The sequence below is a fragment of the Etheostoma spectabile genome, chromosome 13 (genome assembly GCF_008692095.1).
Source record: "Etheostoma spectabile isolate EspeVRDwgs_2016 chromosome 13, UIUC_Espe_1.0, whole genome shotgun sequence".
Classification (NCBI taxonomy): domain Eukaryota; kingdom Metazoa; phylum Chordata; class Actinopteri; order Perciformes; family Percidae; genus Etheostoma; species Etheostoma spectabile.
This window is the reverse complement of record NC_045745.1, coordinates 2,787,188-2,792,692: the sequence shown is the minus strand read 5'-3', so window position 1 is coordinate 2,792,692 and position 5,505 is coordinate 2,787,188. Positions and strand designations below refer to the sequence as shown.

The following is a 5,505-nucleotide window of genomic DNA, read 5'->3' as shown; positions in this document are numbered from 1 at the left end:
CAATTTCGCATATATTAAACAAAATCAATTAATACAGATTTAAGACATTAGCTAATGTAAGCATTTAATTGCTGTCAAACAGAAATCGTGACTGTGTAAAAAAAGAAGACTTATGTAATAATTGCTACAGGCCTTGTTTCAGCCAAGTCAAGTTATGACACACAAAACCCGTAGCCACTGGTATTCCTGTAGTGCTGTGGCCTCCATACCAAAAGGACATTTTTTTGCCCTTTTGTTTTTGGTATCTATAAGCATAGTTGGAGGCTGTCTGTTTTCCAGTCCAAGCGTATATATAAGCGGATATACTGTGTATGCAGGGTAAGACCCTTGATACAGGCTGAATTCAGGGCAAACAGCGTTGCTGGGTTCCCATTGTGAGGCCTGGTTAAAGCTCATTAGCATATAGAAGGTGTGCTGCTAATCGGTGAAGTCAGCTGCTGGAGTGTTGAGTAGAATGACGCCTGAACACACCCTAAATCTGTTTGGATCGTGTTCTTACAGCTGTCATTGTGTAATGACTACCACTCTGACTGCTGTTTGAGTGGATAGATGTTCACCACAGGCAGTTTAAGAGGCAAAGATTTATTATCAACATGCCACTGGGAATATACGGAGCAATATGCAGCAACTTTCTGTCTGTCACAGTGCAGTACTGTAGCTATTTCCATATTGCTGTACAAAAATCAGAAAAGGCATTAATTGCAAAGTAACACTTAAAATGAATTTGCCTTGGTGATTGGTGCATACATAAACATGAAATAAACATTAAATACAGAAACAAATATTTACAACATAACTGTTCAACATAAGTACATAAAGTATTTCTGATAAGAGGCTTAATGGTTTAGTACAGGATGTGCAAACAATTTTAGGTTGATTTCTATATATATTCACAGTGTGTATGTATAATTTGCTTTCTCAAGCTAAAACAATCATTAAAAAAGCACGGCATTGTATGTTTCCCATCTCCTCACAGAAAACCAGTGCATTTAACTCTAGTGGTGTTTTCTAGTAGTGTGTTATTGAAAAGGGCTTCTTATTCCACTCTGCTGCTTGTGGAGTACCGTAAAGCTATATTTGAAATCTATTCACCAAATTCCTTTTGCCAGTGCAATTACGGTAAAACCATGGCAACCAGCGTCTGCAATGCTGGGCTATTTGAGCTATGTTGCCGTAGTAATGGGGGGCCTCTGACAGGCCGGCTCTGCTTTTCTCCTTCTCTCTCCCTTTGTGTGGGGAAGCAGCGGCTGCTTCCTGACTCTAATGCAGCTGGTGTTGGTTGGCTGCTCGGGTTCACACTAATGCTGATGACGTGTGTACACACAAGGTATGTGATGCATATTATGTGCTTAACCGGCATATTTGCATTCATAGATATGTAGGTGTAGCGAATGTGCTGTGACCTAAGTGTACAGCATCTATAATGGAGCAGGGAAGAACAGCACTCCTTGTGTACTGACGTCATGTGTTCAACCAATCAGTTTGCAGATTCTCTCCTTGTCTTCGCCTGGTGTATCTGCACACCAATCTCTAATAATAAAATAAAGGTGTTGGGAGGATAAAAACACTTTTTTCACTGACAATTTGTTTCCTATTCACCAGTTTGGAATATACACTCCATACACTCTTCCTTTTTATATTGCACATTGTCAATATCTTCAGTTTTCTATACTGTTTGGTTTTGTCTTACATTTTTAACATGTATTACTGTATTGAATGTTTTACTTTATTTAAAGCTATAGTGCATACCTTTGATATTAATGAATCTCCGTTACATTCAAGCCATTTCCAAATGAGTTGCTACAAAGCTAATTAAGGCTATCAGCTCCACACAACTCTCTGGATTTCTCAGTATGACTACGTTCAGAAGATTGTCGTCCGGTGACTTGTGCACAGAAAATTGAGTGAAAATAATTACCTCTTCAGAAGAGTCCACGTTTTTTTAATCCTCCGTGTCCTTCTTGCCTACTAGCAACTGTGTGGAGAAGGGGGTGGGGTGTGTGTTATTGGTGCTTGTATCGTGGACGCGCGCCAACAGTTTTGTCATTACTTAAAATTCCTTATGTGGGCAACAGAAACCATGAACTATAGCTTTAAATGTACATAATACATATCTTTTTTGTATCTTTATTTGTATTACTTCTTTATATTATACTTGTTGTTCTACTTATTGCGCCGTAGGTCAGAGAGAAACTTATTTTCAATAGCTTTGTATGTCTGGCACATATTGCAGAATTGACAATGAAGCTGACTTGAAAATCATATTTTTATCTAGAGTGACAGTTTAAAGGCTGCAGGAAAACATCCAAAATACATCATCACCATCTCTGTTTAAAATCAGTTAAGTATGTGTGCATTATGACATGCACTGCTTATTTTCTCAACTCTCTCAAATCCATCAGGCTTTAAAAAGATGAATCTGTTAAATCTGCTCATGTGTGAGAGCTGGATGTTCCGGGCACCTAATTATGTTTCCCAGTGTGATTGCACCCTGGGTGTGATGATGAAACCCAGGATTATGCAGATTTTGAAGGACATGCTGTAAAGGAGTTACAAATTTGGTATAATTAGGCATTTCTCCTTACCATCTATTTTTATACTAATATATTGTTTACTGTGTTTTTTATTTACAATGTGGGCTGCAGTTTAAATGTTTGTGTATGATTTCACTTTCACATCTGTCTGTGAAAGGTAGTGCAAAGAAATCAGTACAGGGGTGTTTATCTGGGGAAACCTTTTTGATGTATCTTCTCTTCATATATCTATACCTATTACATTTAATATTATAATTGACTCTTAGTGCCTATTTCCAATAATTCTTACTATGTTGGGGAAGGCTTCCCCTGATGCAGGTAAATGTGTAGTGGGCCTGAATGCAGCCTTGGCATGACCCCTCCCATGGCCAACCCCCTAATCAGGGCTAGGCTACATAACGCACCTTTGTCCTGTTTTTGCTTAGGCTGCAGGCAAGTGTTTGTTGCCCCCAGGTATGTGAAAGGCACATTTCATATATTTTTCCAAGTTAAACAGTTGGTACTGTAGTTGATACCTTTTTGTTTAAAGTACTGCCAGCAGACTCAGGTTGTCTCTCCTGCCCCAGGAAGGTGATTTTGTTCCCTTTCATGTCTCACCTCAGTGGTAGTAAATTCACGATTTTAAATGGAATTTTAATAATATTAATATATAGAGTAAAGTTGAACCTGGTTAATAGTACTTTCCCCTTGTTTCCAGGCAGTTCAAGCCCCTGCATGTTTTGATTTTTTTGTTATTAGAAATGAAAACATTTAATATACTTGGAAAATGCTTCCGCTTCATCAGTACTCCATGTCCAAGACGTTTCACTTCTGGGATTGCTCTGGTGCCGCTGGAAACTCGCTGTATGAAGTTTCCGGCCGGATGTCTGTTACCTTCCACTTTCTTTGTGTTGGCGTTCTAAACTCTGGTGGATTTATGAGGCTACTTTGCAGCTGCACCAGTGCTCCATGCGGCTGCATGGGTTTCCCTGTGGAGGTCTGGCAATGTAAGATCTTATTAGTAATGGATCTGTGTGCCTTTCTCCAATTATTAATGTTCACAAAGTATTTGCTAGGGGGCAATTCCCTAGGTGGCGTTGTCGATTCTTTTTTCAGATTTCCCCCTTATGACATCTGCCACATTACATATAATTTACTTTTGCAGGTGTGGGGTTTTGAGATTGGATGGTGATAGGCGATGTGTCTAGGTACACATTACATTAAGGTTAGGAGTTATTTGAACATAATATGACCAATTTTAAATAAATGAAATTTTTGTATAGTGCCAAAACAACTGATCAGACAAATCAAATGAAAGACAAAATAAGATCATAAAAACATTGTATACATAGTAAATATGATGTTCTCCAGTGTGCCAAAAGTGTAAAATCAACTTTTCTTTGTAATTTAGTGTGGTCATTTCCATTGATTACAACGTAAAGATCTTCTTTTCAAACAGATTTGAGAAGTTTCTTGGCATTAAAATAGTAATGGATCCAAAATGTAATCTTGGTGTTAGCGCCTTATGGGATAAAAAATGCTAAATTGCTTAGTATCATGTTGTATGCTCAATCCTGTAGGGTTGGCTTGATTTACAGTATATCCTCCTCCATAAACTCCCTGATGAATGTTTCCTTATGAGAGTTTTTGATAGCGTGCAAGTTTGTTTGGGAATCCTCTTGTTTATATAATGTTACCTTTTTAAGATAATTTTTTTGGCTTTTTGTTTTTAATGTTAGGACAGAGTAAGTTAGGAAAGAGGGGATGAAATGCAGCAAAGGGCCGAAGGTTGGAACCGAACCCGCGACCGCTGAGCCTCTGTACATGGGATGCACGCTGTACCAGGTGAGCTACCCAGGTTTCCTCTTCTCACGTATATAATCTTTTTTAAAGTTCAGCAGTTTTAATCTGAAGTGTATTCAGCTATGAAGCATTTTATCTTACAGGAAACGTATTTGAGTATTTCTCCCCCATGTTTGTTTTTCTTGATTGGTCTTTTTGTTCTGTGATAGTTGGCTGGGATGTTAGGTATGGAATTAGTTTTTGTCTGATCAGATAGCATATGTACACATGCTGGAACAGCATTACATGCAATATAATTTTTGGTCTGCTTTTGTTTAAAAAGGGTTAGGTTAAGGAAAAATGAAAAACATTGGCATTAAAAGCAAATACAGGCTTGATTTCATATTCATGTCTCACTTTAAATGTTTTTTTTTTGGTGGCACTCAAATATCACAGCATTAACACTGTATAGTGTGGTTTTTGTTCATTTTTATCACCTTGCAGTTTTTCTGCGAACATATACAGGCTCAAAATGATCCAATCTTTCTTGTGTCAGTCTGCTCAGATCTGTGGCAGAAAGGTAGAGTAGACAATAGGAGGAAAGCTGGGGATGTAATTTAATGTACAAGGTAGACGGATAAACAATGTGCTACCTTACAGAAACATCTCCTTCCCCCATACCTTCCACTCCACCCCCTTCTGTCCTCATGAATATTGGGGAATTACTGCACGGAGGGAGGGAGGAGGCTGGGACAATGGCAGAAAGGGAGGATAGTGATGGAGGAAAGGGAGGGGGTGAGCTGCTGTCGTCAGAGGCCGGGCAGTGCGCAGGCTCTGTGCGAGCTGTGTTGGCTGCCTATTGATTGGAAAACAACGAGCTGTGGGAGGACGGAGTCGGGCGGCTGTGGGCTAGCGGGTGTGGGAAGGGACACAGACCAGAGCTCAAAGCACGCTGCGATCTTCACCTCCCTGATTCTGTATTTCTCTCTTTAGTCCTGGAATAAGTGTGACGGCTGCGGCTTATCTGTTTGGCTTTCGGGAGGCTTAGGCACAGATTCTTCCTCGTCTGAAAGATCCCTCCTACACACCGAGCCATAACGACAGCGGCACCTCTACTGCAGGTAATCTGCCTTTCTCACTCTACCTAACATCCTGTTTTTCATTCTCCCTGCCCTGGCCTCTCTAAGGTCCTTGCTGTGCCTCATCCCCC

General features: G+C 39.8%; 1 protein-coding gene and 1 long non-coding RNA gene across 3 annotated transcripts in view; both read left to right on the top strand.

The window, feature by feature from the left end:
* Positions 1–3,978: 3,978 nt before the first annotated feature.
* On the top strand, positions 3,979–4,637 carry LOC116701008 (uncharacterized). The gene is made up of 2 exons (XR_004334790.1): positions 3,979–4,065; positions 4,329–4,637. It is a non-coding gene; the product is annotated as an uncharacterized LOC116701008 (long non-coding RNA).
* Positions 4,638–5,066: 429 nt separating this feature from the next.
* Positions 5,067–5,505, top strand: part of fez1 (fasciculation and elongation protein zeta 1 (zygin I)) — a 24,872-nt gene continuing 24,433 nt past the window's right edge. For both annotated transcript variants that reach the window (XM_032534538.1, XM_032534537.1), the window contains exon 1: positions 5,067–5,416. The gene's annotated coding sequence lies outside the window, so the exon portion shown is untranslated. The remainder of the gene's footprint in view (positions 5,417–5,505) is intronic.